The following is a 17,073-nucleotide window of genomic DNA, read 5'->3' as shown; positions in this document are numbered from 1 at the left end:
TAATTTCATTTGCTTCCACTAATGGGTTGATACGCATGTGGCAATGAATCCATCATCATTGATTTAATGAGATACTTCGGAAATTACATGAATATTGTTTGATTTATTAATATGGGATGTACTTTTTTTTTTTTGACATTGTTTGTTTTTTTAATATGGGATTCACTTTTTTTTTTTTTTTGATATTGCTTGATTTTGTTAATATGTAGTCTACTTTTTTTTTCCCAGTGAGTTTGGAGATGGTGGGTTCCACTTTTTTTTTTTTTTAAATATTGGTTGGTGTTTAGTATGAGGCCCACACTTTTTAAAAAAAATTATTGGTTGGTGTTTAATTTGGGCCCCACATTTTTTTTTTTTAATGGTGGACGGACGATGAAGCATGGGTCTAAACCCATGCTTCTATATTTTAAGACCCATGCTTCTATATAGTTAAAATAAAATGAGGCGAGAAAACCCCCAATATAATCCACTATCTTCAAACTTTTCTTAAAATAATTCGATATTTTTCCCTCTGTCTCAAAGTATTTATCGGCCTTACTAAAAATATTTGTCTCAAAATATTAGTCGTTTTATTTATTCAAGATAAAATTAAGTAACTTTTTTCCATTTTACCCTTGTATTAATTACATCAACGAGTTGATTTTGTGAGTTAACATACCAATATTTAAAAGGTTTCATATTAATTGAGTAAATATTTATTGAAGGGAGAGAACATGATGAAATATGTTAAGAGGATAAAATTGCCAAAATGCTACCTTTATAAATGCTTTCTTAATGGGCGTGTAAATGAAAAATGCGACAAATATATTGAGACGGAGGGAGTAGCTGCCTATATTCTTTGACAAAGTGGTGCAGTTTTAGTCCCTACCTTAACTTCCAGTCAGATTATTAACGGAGCTAGAGAGCCTCACCTGAACCAGTTTATAATAAGTTCATTCCTTCATTAAATGAACACAACTTTTCATAGTATATTCTTGGTAAACAACGTTGTATTCGAAGCTAATAGCAATTTTTGTCAACTGCAAGGAAAACTTTATCGCCAAGGCTACACATCTCAAGAGAGAAACTACATATTACTCCCAACATTTTCTGCTAGTTTGATTATGTCCCAACATATGATTATTTAGGTGAACAGTTAGAATTTAATTTATTTATTTGGTAGATAAAAGATAATGTATACTTATCCATGGTTCAAATTATCGTTGTATAATAAAATTTTCTGCCACGTATGCCACAAGAACTAAATTATTTATTAAATCTTTATCAAAACTTGCACCAGTGTCAGATAAAACTGGATAAAGTAGAAACAATTTTTAAATATATATATATATATATATATATATATATATATATATATATATATATATATATATATCCATCAAATTCCGCTAATGATCGCAAATAGCCATCCTTTTTACTTTAATTTCTTGAGTTTTAGTGCATGCTTTTACAAGGGTGGACGGACTGAGACCTCCCTTTTGTAAGGTATTTAGCTGATATATAGTGTATGGGGAAGGTTTGAAACCAATTATTATGCAAGGATTAAGAGATATCCAAAATCAAAATAAGAATAAACTATCTACTAAAGCACCCTACTTGAGAATTAATCCACTGAAATCTGATCAATAAGTTCTTTTTTCTCCATCATATTGACTTCAGTTGTGGGGGATGGACTAGAATTATATTACAATTGCTGCATAGTTATTTCATCTTCGTGTCATTTGTGCTGATAAGAGCATACGAGGTTCTCTCCGTTACAAATCTGACGGTAGTTAGGGTTGAAACTAAAACTGCACCATTAATTGGTAAAAAAAAAAAATATGGACTATTATGCTCTGCTAGAAAGATATAGGATTATTTTGAGCCAAAGTTCAAAGACAGCAGACTATTTTGAGCTTTTACTCTTATGAACCAAACATCTACAAAACATATAGCTGTATACAGCAACATACACACCCAGTGTTATCCCACAAGTAGGGTCTGTGGAGGGTGGAATGTACGCAGACCATAAGGAGTTTCCGATAGTCCCTCGGCTTAAAATAAAAAATAAAAAAAAAGAGTTACGTATCCAACACAGAATTGTAAGAAAAGAGACAGCAAAATAGCAAGATACAAAATAAATAGAGCAACAAATAGAGAATAGGATATTACGAGATAACTGAATACTACTACTAAAGGGACAAAATTTTTATATATACATTAAATTCTAACTATATAGAAACATAAAGCAAGGATCCTCGTCCAAGCCTCCAAGGGCATTATTGTCATTTCATCAGAATCCATTGCAAATGCCAACATTTACACTGTCCTAAGTGCACTGTGTCGTGTTTGAAAGTGGAAAGACACCGTCTCGATTCTACCATGTGGCTTTGTCTTGAAAGTGCACTGTCGTTTACATTGCCGGCAAGCATCAAGCTAGAAGTGGAGCCCGACTTCTCAAATCAATTAAATCGACGGTTCGTTCCTCTGATTCGGAGCTCCGACTTGCTGCCCATACGCTTATGTCCCTCATGAAACTCTCAGGTCCGTCCAATCTTCTGGTCTTTGTATTTTTATACAATTTTGGTTAATAGTTCGCTGTTCTTGGTTGACCCCTAATTCCTCTTAAACCCTTATTTAAGGCACATTATTTCTTCATCCCTCTGTCGCCAACCTTTCCTTAGCTTTCATCCCATATTTTAGGTTTTTAGTTTCCCTTTACTTTGCTTGCTTCATCTGATTAACGACCATTATCAGAGACAACTTCAACATCGCAGATCTCAGCGCAGGTAAACCCTATTCACTATATTGTTGCAACCCAGAACTCATCTGGAAATTCTTATTTTATGACCGTTAATAACGTCTTGCTGCATAATTTATTTTCCCTAATTACTTATACAATCAAGCTTTCATTTTTAACTGGTTGTTTTGTTGTAATTCTGGCCACAATCAATTTGTAGCAATTTGTTATAGTTTGAATGCCATGGTTTCTCTTACTGGTTGTCTTTTTACTTTAATTCATTCATTATTATTACTTTGACATTTTCATTGCTAGAGTTAGTTGCACAAATCAATTCACGTGTCCTATAAACCGCGAAACAAATTCAACTGTAACTTTTGAGGGTAAAAAGTTTGGCGCCCATCGAGGCTAAGGATAATTGTGGTAGTGTTTTGTTACTTTCAGTTCATCTCTGATCATTCTAAGTTTGTGAAATCAGGTAAAAATTTGGAAAAATATGACGACGCCAATAACGATGAGTTGTTGAACAACATTCTCATTCAGGAAGCCGATCCGTTTACCGGGGAAACTCAAACAAGGAATAAGCATTAAATAATCGCTTTTGTCCTGAATTGAATATGTTTTTGATTAGTTCCCACATGGTATGATTTCCCTGTATTGTTTTATCCAAAATTTTGACTTCTATACAATTAAGAAAGAATCCTTGGAGCAATTCTTAGATAGAAAGCACTAGCTCATGGTTCAACTTCATAAAAACCTATTTAAAAAAAAAAAAAAAAACCGAAGATAATGAAACACACATAGTGGTTATTATGGCCCATTATATATCTGAGTTTGGTTATTGACAAGTTGTTCTGTGTCTTTGACAACAAATCAGTGCCAATTGGCAACAGGATTAAGAAATTGTAGATCATGCTTACACGAGACTAAATATGAAAGTGCTGAAGTGTAAGATGATTACTGATTCCCCCGACTTGCCGTATTAGTAGTAGTTATTTGTTCTTATGGTAGGAACTCCTTACAGTGCCTCACCATTGTTTTCCGTATTCCCACTCTTCAGTGTTTAACCGAGGCATCTCATGGCGAGCCCCAGAAAAATTTCTTTTTCTGATTGGTCAAATTTATTCAGGACATTTATTGGTCGGTATGTAATTTTAACAGGTTGCTGACCTCGATCGCAATTGCAGGTGAGCAAAGAGATGTAGAAATGCTTTAGCTATATGTTCATCTGAAGTTCTCTAATATTTGAAACCGTAGATCTTTCCATTTTTTCATACACATATCTTATTTCAATTTATCATTTTCCGATTAACTGAGTGCATTATGCTGGGTGATAACTAATTCAGTGTAAATTATCTATTGTCTGTGGTCTTTTGTTATTGAAAAAATGACTACCGTTAATTACTGTTTAAGGTTAATGAGAGGAAAAAATAACTGAACTCCAAGACGATACAAATTGTACCCTTGGCATACTTCAAAATTCATTTTAAAGACTTAACAACAAACAGTATAGTCAATCAGGCTTTAAGTAATCTATAGATTCCCAGCTTCTTGACGAGTTGATGCTGAAGTTCATCTATCGGATCTTGATAGTAACCTCTAAACAACATAAGTTTTAAACTAATACTGATTCCTTTTTCCCTTGCGTTTAATCCTCATATTGGTCCACTTCGTTCTCCTATCAGCAGTTCAGATTCCAGTAAGTACTGTTAATCTATTGGCTTGCGTTTTCTCTTAGCTTCTTCGTAACGAAAGGCGTAGACATCCCAAGTTGATCCTCATCTGTTGGATGTTAATTACTTTATTCTTTTGAGGACTTGTTGGTCACATTTGGAGGCACTTTCAATATAAGGTAAGTATTATGTTCTGTCTAATTTTCTTGTTTAGGTATAAATATTTATGCTTATTTGAATTGTTTTTGTTTGTGGTATATGCTAATAAGATTCTACTTACATTTTGTTTATGCATATCAAATAATGTTTTTTCGTAAATTGACTTTAGTAGAATTCATCAGTTCACTCCTTAATTGAAGCCAGATTTCTACAGCTTGGACAGAAGGACATTCATCTTTAAATTGTGTTTATTCTCTTTATTGGAAGAAGGTATGTTTCCTTAAAAGCTATTCGTGGACCACCGGTATGCAATTTTTCTATGTGGATTTTTGCTGTGGATTTTGCTGCATATACACTTTACTCTCGAGCAAAATGGTCATCTTAAGGCTGCTCATTTGTTGATGGTACATTTAAATATCATTCATTCTACGAGTTACGTCAAATAGTTGTATTCCAGCATTGGTTGCTTTCCAAAATCTAGATGAGTTCTTATCCAGATGACATTCTCCTTATGTAATCTCTTATCATTGTTATTGACTCAATCTAGAGCATGTTGTCCGATAAGGAAACAAATGAGCTGTGAGATGAGGGACTTTACCTGCAGCTGAACCATTTGCAAAACTATGTAAACAGAGTTTTCTGGTGTTGTTTTTTGTGCATTTGATCACGTCAGAACAAGATTGGAAGAGGATTTGGGCAAGTTTACAAGGTAAAGATTGCCTCACAAAGACAACTTTTTCTAAGTAATGATGCTCCATAAGAGTTCTGGAAAATCCATGTCATTTTCATCCATGTATTGTTTTTCCTCATAGCTTTAGCTGAAGTACTAATGCCTTTGTAGATTAGGAAGACAGGTAAAATCCTCATTTTGGTCCTTGTAAAGCTTACAAACATGTAAAGTTTGCTTGTTCAAGCACTACATTCTTAAAATTTTGAGGTAGATGTTCCTGTTAAGCATCAAAGAGTTTACAGTTGTATGTTGTCTTACTTTTTGAAAATTGAATCTTGATTTAATGTGTTTATTTGTAGCTTCAATGTGGAGAAACCAGAACTTGTTGTTACACTGTGTTAGTAGAGCGCGTAAAAGAGCTGCCAACGTTGGAAATGACTATCACCGCAACTTACTCTCTAGCATTTGCTAGAAAGTCCTTCAACTGCTGGGCAGAATTATGAAAGCATTCACAATAAGCTAAATCTTGCTTATGAAGAACGATAAATACAATATAAGAGTATAATATAGTTCTGGAAACGATTGACATTTGTTTTATTTTATTACAAACAAAGGTGTTAAGTACATTTTCTTCTGCTAAATTTTATGCTCTTTAGGCTGAAGTCTATATGTGGAAATGAAATATGTTATAAGCCGAAGTGTTGGGCCCGTGCTTGCACGGGCGTACAACATCTAGTAAATAATATAAAAATTATTAATTTGTGTACGTACGTATACAATCGTTCGAGAAAGCCTTTTGATATATTTTCCCAGCGATCATGCTCATCTTTTCATTAGCTAGATGATACATGAAGAATTAATTGTTGTTTTCTTCGTGTCATGCAACTGGACCTCATCTAATTGGAGGTAAGATAATTTTTTGGACTCTTTCAACTATTATTGCCAGGAACTTACTAGAGCCAACCGAAGAATTCAAAAATAACCAGCAATATCCTACTAGTTCAATTCCTTCTAAAAGGTTCGATATCCAATCGACTTTAATGAAATATGTATCATATGCAGGTCAGTAGGGAAAAACAAGAATAACCAAATTAACGATCGAGAATAACAATGGAAGAAATACCAAGTCAAAACTTCACACTATTTGAACCAAGAGAAGACAATAAACAATAGCACAAATGGAAATTCGGCTAGCCTATACCAACAATAAAATAAAAAAGCAAGCAAAAATAAATCGAATGGAAGAAACATCAAATTTACGTGGTAAAACCCCTTCAAGGTGAAGAGGAAACATCCACGGACCTCCGTCCACAAAAGCTTCACTATAATCAACAAGAGTTACAACAATGTTCTCCAAATGGCTACTCAACAAAGCCAAGCATGGAAAGCAACAATACATAAAAGATAGACCAAAAAACTAGTTAAGTAAGAAGAGAAATCACCCCCAAAAATGAGCTACTGTTCGTACTCGAAAACTGGAGCTACAGACCACAAAATTCGATCTCCACCGTTGAAATCGAAGAACCAAATGTTGAGAACTCCCAACTCAAATTTCAGCACGATCCAACGGTTAACGAATTGGGAAACGCAATTTAAAGCGGACTGCTGTAGCAGAAAATTTCTGGACGAAAATCTGCTTTTTCTCTCACGTTTTTCTCTCTATATGGCTGCTATAAATTCACTCTTGTGTTCTGTAAATAAGACCTAAATTGATCCTATATATAGAGGAAATTTTGGGCAAAATTGGCCTGGTCCAAATTGGATTAGGTTTTATTAATCCAATTCCACATAGGAAGGGAAAACCCAAAAACCTAACAATTCTCCCTCTCCCGACTATGTGGAGAAAACCGCCATCCCGGCGATCAAGCAACACTCTAAATCTAGACTCTGCCCAAGCCTAGGACAACGAATGAATGACATCTTCACACCTCGGAGAAAAGATTTCATCAAAATCAACTCCTTTTTCCGATCAGCCCTTGACAACCAATCTAGCCTTGTACCGTGGAACTGGGTTACCATCTTCATGTTTCACCCTAAAAACCCACCTGTTTTTCAAAGCTTTTCTGTCTTTAGGAAGCTTTACCAGATCAAATGTATGATTATCATGCAAGGATTTAATCTCATCTTGCATTGATCAAACCACCTTTCTTTTTCTTCACTATCCATGGCCTCATCAAAACTTTCAGGTTCTCCCCCATCACCAAGAGTACAAACTCATTGGGAGAATAATGAGATGAAGGTACTTTCTCTCTAATAGATCTTCTGAGAGAAATCTCTCGAACATCAATAGCAAGAAGCGCGGCCAACCATATCATCTTCCTGGAGCATCAACAACATGCTGGTCATTTGAACATGATAACTATCTTCATTATCAACTTGATCTTCATTATTTTGAAGAATTTCTTCGGTGCAATAGTCAAAGAACTGGGTCAACATCAACTAAGCTCTTGTTCTCCGAGAATCAACCTTCTCAATTTTGTCAAAATCTTCAATTGTTGGTCTTCAAAGAACACAACATCATGGCTTCTAATAAGTTTCTTCTCAACGGATCATAGAAACGATAGCCAAATTCGTCTTGACCATAACCAATGAAGATACATCGCCTAGTTTTAACTTCCAAACTTTGACCTCTCATCCTTAGGAACATGCACAAAGGCCTTACACCGAACACTTCAGATGAGCATAAGAGACATCCTTACCAAACCAAACTCACTAGGGACATCACCATCCAAAGCAACAGTGAGGAGATAAATTGATAACATAGGCGGCCAGCATTAAGTGCTCTCGCCTCAAAATGAATCTGGCAACTTAGCATCCGAAAGCAAACATCTAACCCTCTCAACTAGAGTTCGTTCATCCTCTGCTAAACCATTTAACCGAGGAGTCTTTGGAGAGTTTTCGATGCCGAATACCCCGTCGTCTACAATAATTATCAAAGGGACCAATGTATTCACCACCATTGTCCGAGCGGATGCATTTTAGTTTCTTCCCAGTCGTCTCTCAACTTAAGGCTCCGAAAAGTCTTGAACACATCAAGGTCTCGATCCTGGACTTCAAATGAAATACCCAGAGTTTGCGAGAATGATCATCAATAAAAGTCACAAAGTAAAGTGCACCACCACGAGAGCTTACTTTAAAAGGACCACACAAATCAGAATGTACCAACTCCAGCAAATCTAGCTTTCTTGAAGGCGAATGACTGTGAAAAGAAACTCTTTTCTGTTTTCCGGCTAAGCAATGAACATATCTCTTTAACTTTGCTTGTTTCACTCCAGAAAGCAAATTCTTCTTAGCCAAGTTATCAATCTTCTCGCTCATATGACTCGGCCTTCTATGCCATAATTCGATGAAGTATCATTCTCCACCAAATTTACCGAGTCACCACAACGGAGCCTCGAAATAAGTACAAGTCGACATCTTGTAACCTCGAGCCACAACCATTGAACCTTTAAGAAGCTTCATCGCCACCACCAATGGTTTGATCATAACCATCATCATCAAGCTTTCCTACAGAAATTAAATTCAGACGAACATCTGGAGCATGCTTGACATTGTTAAGAACCAACCTCGAACCGTTCTTACTTTTCAAACATACTGTGCCAATACCAAGTACCTCAACCTCACTATCATTGCCCATTCATAAATTTTTAAAATTACCCGGAGTATAAGAAAAAAATAATTCCTTCTTTGGCGTGACATGAGAAGTGGCACCTGAATCCACAAACCATGTAGACTCATCACAAACAAGATTGCTATCATTTTTACCACAAGCAATAAGAAGATCATTTTCAGCAACAATAGCAACACGATTTTCATTATCGCCTTCTTTCTTTGCTTTTTCCGTCTCTCTTAAACTTGTTGCAATGTTTCTTGATGTGCCCTTTCAAGTGACAATAGTCACATGTAAGAGTCTTGTACGGAGGATCTTGACTTGCTTCTACTTTTGCCTCTGTCATTCTAACCTCTGAAGTTACTTCTCCCCCTGTCTTCAGTAACCAAAACATCGAAGTGTGAAGTTGAAGAAGACGACGCTTGAGATCTTCTTCTCATCTCTTCATTCAAAACATCACTCTTAGCATATTCCATGGTTACACCATCACTGGGAGTAATTAGTCAAAGAAACTCAAAGAGTTTCCCAAGAGTCCGCAGTATTAAGAAGCCAAAGTCCCTGTATTTCTTCATCAAACTTGACACCCATTCCAGACAGCTGATCAAGGACACCCTGAAAATCATTGATATGATCAGAAATAGGACTGCCCTCTTTGTATCTAATATTCATCAATTGTTTCAGTAGGAACAACTTATTATTGCCAGTCTTCGAAGCATAAAGTGTCTCGAGCTTTTCCCACAAGCTTTTAGCATTTGTCTCATTCACAATATGATTTCGAACATTATTTTCAACCCATTGCTAATATAGCCACAAACCTGTAAGTGCTCAAATTTTCAATCCTCATCTTTAATAGACTCGGGTTTCTTAGAAGCAAACACAGGTAAATGCAATTTCTTGACAAATAGAAGATCTTTCATCTTGCTTTTTCAAATATGGTAATTACTACTATTTAAACACACCATCTTGCTCATATTTGCCTCCATCATTCAAATAGACGATCAACACAACCAAATACAACCACAAGCTCTGATACCACTTTTTTTGGAAGAAACAAGCAATAACCAAATTGCACGACGAGGTAACAGCGGAAGAAATACCAAGTCAAAACTTTCCACACTATTTGAACCAAGAGAAGACAATAAACACTAGCACAAATGGAAATTCGAGAATTTGACTATACTAACAATAAAATAGCAAAGCAAGCAAAAATAAATCGAATCGAAGAGACACCAAATTTACGTGGTAAAACCCCTTCAAGGTAAAGAGGAAACATCCACGGGACCTCCGGTCCACAAAAGCTCCACTATAATCAACAAGAGTTACAACAATGTTCTCCAAATGGCTACAACAACAAAGCCAAGCACGGAGCAACAATACATAAAAGATAGCACCAAAACTAGAGAAGTAAGGAGAGAAATCACCCCCAAAAACGAGCTACTGTTCGTACTCGAAAACTGGAGCTACGGACCACAAAATCCGATCTTCACCGTTGAAATCGAAGAACCAGATGTTGAGAACCCCCAGTTCAAATTTCATCACGATCAACGGTTAACGAATCAGGAAACGCAAAAGCGGACTGCTGTAGCAGAAAATTTCTGGACGAAAATCTGCTTTTTCTCTCACGTTTTTCTCTCTATATGGCTGCTATAAATTCACTCTTGTGTTCTGTAAATAAGACCTAAATTGATCCTATATATAGAGGAAATTTTGAGCAAAATTGGCCTGGTCCAAATTGGATTGGGTTTTATTAATCCAATTCCACGTAGGAAGGGAAAACCCAAAAACCTAATTGGATTGGGTTTTATTAATCCAATTTCACATAGGAAGGGAAAACCCAAAAACCTAACAGGTACCAGAAGGCAGCCTTAACGTAACTAGTGAAATTGTTGTCTAGTGATTAGAAGGTCACGGGTTGGATTCATTGAAATAATTATGCAAGATAAGACTGCATACAATACATTTTGTGATCTGGCAATTTCTCGAATCCCGTGCGTAATGAGAATTTAGTGCACCAAACTATCATTTTTACGCATGAAGGTACTAATGGCATCTAGCTCCCGAAAAACTTTTGAAAGTGTCGGATATGTTTGTTATAGAATTAAGAGAATTAGCCGAAGGAAATTTGAAGAGAAACTTTCCATATGAGTGACCTCACTTATTTAAAGGTAAAGGATTTACCCTTTCAAATGAGTAAAGATGCAAGCTGAGATAAAAATCATATGACGCAATGACCTTTCAATAATTTCAAGAGTTGTGTTCTTTTAACAAAAGCTATGACTTTTTACTGGGAATGACCAAAAAGTTTAGTCTATGCAGGCGTTTGGACATGATTTCATATCAAATTATGATTTGAAATCATATTTTGAAATTACATTGATTTGAAGTTAAAATTTATTTGAACGTGTAATTTAGATCCCAAAAAGTTATACTATTTTTGGAGAACTATCAAACTTCTCCAATTCTTACTATCGTACAAAATGAGCAAATAATGATTCCATAAACAAGGTATAAGAATATTCTAAGGTGCCATGTTAACAAATCACATATATTTATGTTTCTTTATAGATAAACGCTTGTGGTTTCATGTTATTACAAACTTTCAACTCGTGTACACATAAAATTCTACAAAACTTCACTGGTCCAATAATCAACAATAATAATACTCCATAACTAGTTATTCTTCACTATAATTCTCCCACATGATACAAATAATCTCTTCACGTCGAGCATAAGTTTTTTTTTTTGTTTTTTTTTTAATATTTAAAATCATGATCTTTTCTTGCAAAATATAATCTTGCATGCCAAGTTTTATGTTTTAATCTTTTAAAAATTGAAATCATTAATTTGAAATCCGAATCCTAACTTTTAGGTAAATTTAGGCCCCGTTTGTCCATAGATACCAAAAAAATTCACTTTTTTTCGAAATTTTGGAGTTGGAGTTGTGTTTGGCCATAGTTTTTGAAATTATAGTTTTTGGTGAAATGTAGTTGTAAAAAAGTGAAAAAAGTGAATTTTTTTTGAAAAACAAGTTTTTCAAGAGTTTTTGGTATACCGGAATACAACTTCAAGTTGTATTCGGAATTCATATTATGTTGATTCCGGAAAAAAGTGAAAAAAAAAATTTCCGGAATAAAGTGAATAATTCTTATGGCCAGACAGGGGCTTAGAATTTGAAGCCAAAATTTCAAATTGAAGCTGAAATTTTGTTCAAATGTCAATTCAAACCAAGCAAAGCCAATCTTGGTTTGTTTAACTTACGTTAGACGACACTACTTTTAAGAACATTACGCGTCATTTATCTTCGTTTGTTTAATTTAACATTAGACAGCTATAAAGATACTAGCATGCTACCAATTATGGTTTGTTTAATTTAAGAAAAGCTAGAGATCTCTTTTATGGTATCTCAGTCAGGTTGCTGAGAAATTCCCTTTGGGCCTTTTCCATCAAAGCCCATGACATCTCGATCGTCCAGAATTGAATGCTGAAGTTAATGGACTAGAAAATAAGATGATATCTATAATTGAAAAAGAATAATCTTAAAGTCAACCATTAGTATTGAGGATCTGCCAGATATAGACCTTATGTTAAATTATTGCAGAGATTACGTTTCACATTCCAAGAGTAAAATTGTTAAAACTTAAAGAGCTTTGACGTTTTCAAGAAAATGGGAAGCAATTAGTATAATATTTGATGAACCTTTGATTCCCATTAATTGAAAGAAAAGGCAATTCAAAAAGAACGCGGATTATGACTAGATAAGTTCGATCATTTTAAACGAGATGTTTTCTTATTTGAATCCCTCGGTTCACAAGACATAAGTTTGATTGCTCAAAGGTAAAAATTAAAGAGCAACCCATTTGAAGGGCAAGTCGTGCAGTTTGTTCATTTTTAGTTACTCAATTAAAAAAGATCCACCTGCCTAGCTTTAGTAATTTGTAATTAGTTTCGATGTTTAAAAGTGAATAATTAGGAGTTATAAAATTAGTCCATGATATGATCCGTTCAATCCGCTCAAGCTTGGATGGATCAATCAACTCAACCCATTTTAGCGGGCTCAATTCAATACATCTGATATTTGGGCTTATATGTTGCCCAAATTCACCTATGAGAAATTTTGTAAAAAAAGAGATATTAGTTTTGTTTGTTAAATTATATATTACTAATATAATTGAAAAAAAAAATTATTTTTTTAAATAAGTAATAAAACAACAAACGAAGAAATTAAGGCTTAGTAAAAGTTGGGTGGGTTAGGTTATGACCCGTTAGCCTATTCAACCTAAGTAACTTTAGATAGATTTAATTCAACCCATTTTGTCCCATTCAAATTCAACGCAACCCGTCCGTTTAACACCTCTGCATGTGGCCGATGCATAATATGTATACTTTGATCATTCTGCCACAATTATGCACTACATAGTGAATTGGCTAAACTTTACGAAAGTAAAGATTAGAGTTATTCTTTTGTTATAGATTTTTTGTGAAAATAGGATCTCTTGCCCTCTTACAATTTGAATAGAAGAAAATGACTTTTTCAAATCTCTTATATGTTTTTTTCAGATCTCTTAGGTGTAAAAAATAAAAATCTCTTATAAAAAAGTCATAAAACTAAATAAAATTTGCAAAAGACCTCTTGTTAAGATGTTGTCTAGTGTAGAAATTTCTTTCAGTATTCGTTAGGCCTGCTTTAAGTTTGGGCTTATCATCTCAAGATAAAGGAGAAAAATAAAGATGGTCCCTTATATTTAGGAATAGCTTTAAAAGGTTCTTTAAATATATTCTTGAGTAAGCTGGGTCTTTAAATTTGTCACCATCAAATATTAAACAAAATTTTGGTTACTAAATTTAACATAAACTGTAAAAAAATTATTAGGCGACTCAAATCCTTTTCTAGAAGCACGTTTCTTTACACTATCATTATGATTTTTTATTATGATTTGGCTACAGATTCATACAACTAGGGATGGGCACGGTATGATATATACCGATTATCATACAGAAACCGAATTTTTTTATAACGCTATTTCGGTATTATGGTATTTAGTATGCATTTTTAGAAGCGAAAATGACATAGGGTACCTACTTAAGACTCTTTATTACAAAATATATAGATAGTTTTCCTTATTTACAAAACATAATGATATTTTACGAAACATGACGGATTTTCATACATTTTTGGTTTTTTTTTCTTTTTAGAAAATAATTTTTTTTAAAAATATTTTAAACTTTTCTTAAAAAAATAATTTTTAAATTTATTTTTAAAAAAAATTAATTTTTTTTTTTTTGCTCAAAGGCTTAAAAAATTACCTCAAATTTTGTGTATGAGAAATGTATAAACTGTGTATGTGTGAGCGAAATTTTTAATATAGTTTTCATATGCAAAATTGTGAGCGAAAACTTTAAGCCTTGAATATTGTATGAAAGTTGTTACAATGTTGTTGTAGTTGTATTAATTTTTCAGAAACCTAATATGAACTTTATATACAAAAAATGTGAATGAAATTCTAAGTCTTGAGCGAGATATACACATTTCATACCATTCTCATACATAAAATTTTGAGCGTAATGTTTAAGCCTTGATTGAGATATACACATTTTTTACCGAACTTTTTAAGCCTTGAGCAAGATATACAAATTTTATACACAAAAATTTGAGCAATTATTTTAAGTCTTGAATGTTGTATCAAAGTTGTATACAATATTGTTGTAGTTGTATTAATTTTGCAGAAATCTAACATGAACTTTATACACAAAATTGTGAGCGAAATTCTAAGCCTTGAGCTAGATACAAATTTCATACCGTTTTCGTACACATAATTTTGAGCAAATTTTTTAAGCCTTGAACGAGATATACACATTTCATACATTGTTCATACCGTTTTCATACACTAAATTTTGAGTGAACTTTTTAAGCCTTGAGCGAGATATACACATTTCATACAACTTTCATACATAAATTTTTGAGAGAAAAAAAAATTTAAAAAAACATTTTTTTTTAAAATAAAAAATAATTTTCTTAAAAACATAAAAAAATAATTTTCTTAAAAACATAAAAAAATATTTTTAAAAAATAATTTTTATTTTTATTTTTAAAAAGTATGTTTTGTATAGGATTTGTAATTTTATGTTTTGTAAATAGAAAACTATCTTCACGCTTCGTAAATGTTTCTCCTTAATATATATATATATATATATATATATATATATATATACGTACTTTACCCTTTTTAGAAAATTTGGTACTCGGTATGGTATTTGATATTTATAAAGAAAATACCAAAACACCGAATACCATACCGAAGTATATAGTTACATATACAATTCATATATATTAGTAATATAAAACTAATAAATATATAAACTAATATTAGTACAAAACTAACTTTTTAGATGTTGGAACTTTGACTACTCTATCTTGATTGAAATATCTTTCTTTGTGTAATTGATTTACAAAAGGGATTGCTTGTACTTTCTTTTGAATATCTTTATATGTGTGACGTGTTAGTACGATATAATTGAGACGTTTCTTGAATAGATGAAGTCATAATTCTCTACGATATGAGTATATATAAGTCGAAGTCGAACAAACTATGGTTACCGATTTAATGTACCATAAAATACCGAAACCGAACTTAAAAATACCGAACCGTACCAAATTAAATTGATACGGTAATGATATAGTGGTTTTAGAAATCGAAAATCGAAATTACCGTAACAAGTTTAACCATGCCCCACCCCTAATGACAACTAGAAGTGGGGAATGAAGCAACTTGTCTTTTTGTACTACTTTCTGTGATTGAATATTATGGTACTATTCTTAAGAGTAATACAGAAAGAGAGTGATTGAAAATTTAATCGCTAATGATGGGAAATACAAGGTGATAGAGGAAGGAGAGGAAATAAAATGTAATTTAAGCAGAGCAATGTCTCACATGCCAATTAGTGATACTTGTGTGCTGATTTGGGTTTCACTCTTAAGCACTGAACTGAGAAAGGCTCTCCTCTGCCAAATTTCCTCTTCGTTAATCAAGTTTTTGATATACAAAAATCTAGGTTTTGAGATTAAAAAAAAAAAAAAAAAAAATTAAACCAAGTCTGATAAGGGAAACTCGAAAGCCAAAGCAAATTAAAAACAATAACTAACATATTAATGGAAGGGAGGAAGAAGATTAACGAAGGGGGTATTTGGCCAAGGAGAAGGACAGCCTTTCTCAATTTAGTGCTTCAAAAGTGGGGGTCCGGCATGTCTCACAACAAGTGTGACTTGATATGTGAGACACATTGTAAAATTTCTAAGAATGAAATATGAAACTTGTTTTCCCGGCCTTCACTAAGAAAATAATGTTCCTAGTTTCTAAAAAGCTTGTTTTTCTAGAAAAAAATATATTCTTCAGAACTTCTAACAATCAAACATGAACTTCTAACAATCAAACATGAAAAAGTTTTAAAAGAAATTCTTGAAAGAATTTTCCTCAATACCAAACACACCCATAGTCTTCAATAGATTTTTCAGAAATCATCAGTTTTTTTTAATTGTTAATCAAATACTACTACAACTGTTATTCCTATTCATGTTAGCCGTTCAATAGAAATAGACCTTCCACTCAACTTTTGTTGCTTCTTGCAATTTTAAATATAACAGAGCTCAGTACGAGACAACTAGGATTACATGGAAATCTTTTTCAGTTTTATGTGGTCCACTTATCTTTTGTCGTTGGACGTAAGATTGAATTATATCCATTCTTTCAAACCCTTTTGGGTTTCTTGATTTGTGAAATTAGTATTTTGAGATTAACGACGAAGAAAGGTGAGTACTAACTTGTAGGAAAAGGAAAAATGTAATGTTATAGGCCCTACATCTTGTCACCTAACACGACTTAGCATACCAAAAAATAGTAAGTGAAATAATTTTTTAACTCCCCTCTTTTTATTTTATATTGTACATATAAAGACAAGAAGACTTTATCCATTGTGAGTAGGATTGGGCTATCAGTAACCGTCATCTAGACCATTTTACGGTTAAGTTCAGAAATGACTTTCGGGAGTGGAGCTGGGGGTGGGGGAGGTAGGGAATCTTGATATTTTCTCGCTAGATAAAATTTTTAAAAAACAGCAGTCGCTTTAGAAATTAAAATTCACTAGGCAAAACTTTTGTTGTCCATCGGGCATAAGTTGTAGAAATAATTTGTTTTTGTATATAAGATAGAAGTTTATGATATTTCAAAATACTGAACCTGCTTAATTG

The 17,073-nt window shown here is 33.4% G+C and overlaps 1 long non-coding RNA gene across 1 annotated transcript; it reads left to right on the top strand.

Annotated features, from left to right (window-relative positions):
- The first annotated feature begins 5,201 nt into the window (after window positions 1-5,201).
- On the top strand, window positions 5,202-5,883 carry LOC132043296 (uncharacterized). Its single transcript, XR_009411766.1, has 2 exons — window positions 5,202-5,260; window positions 5,581-5,883. It is a non-coding gene; the product is annotated as an uncharacterized LOC132043296 (long non-coding RNA).
- The last annotated feature ends 11,190 nt before the right edge of the window (window positions 5,884-17,073 follow it).

Source organism: Lycium ferocissimum, unplaced genomic scaffold (genome assembly GCF_029784015.1).
Source record: "Lycium ferocissimum isolate CSIRO_LF1 unplaced genomic scaffold, AGI_CSIRO_Lferr_CH_V1 ctg2266, whole genome shotgun sequence".
Taxonomy (NCBI): Eukaryota; Viridiplantae; Streptophyta; class Magnoliopsida; order Solanales; family Solanaceae; genus Lycium; species Lycium ferocissimum.
This window is presented reverse-complemented; position numbering and strand designations above follow the sequence as displayed.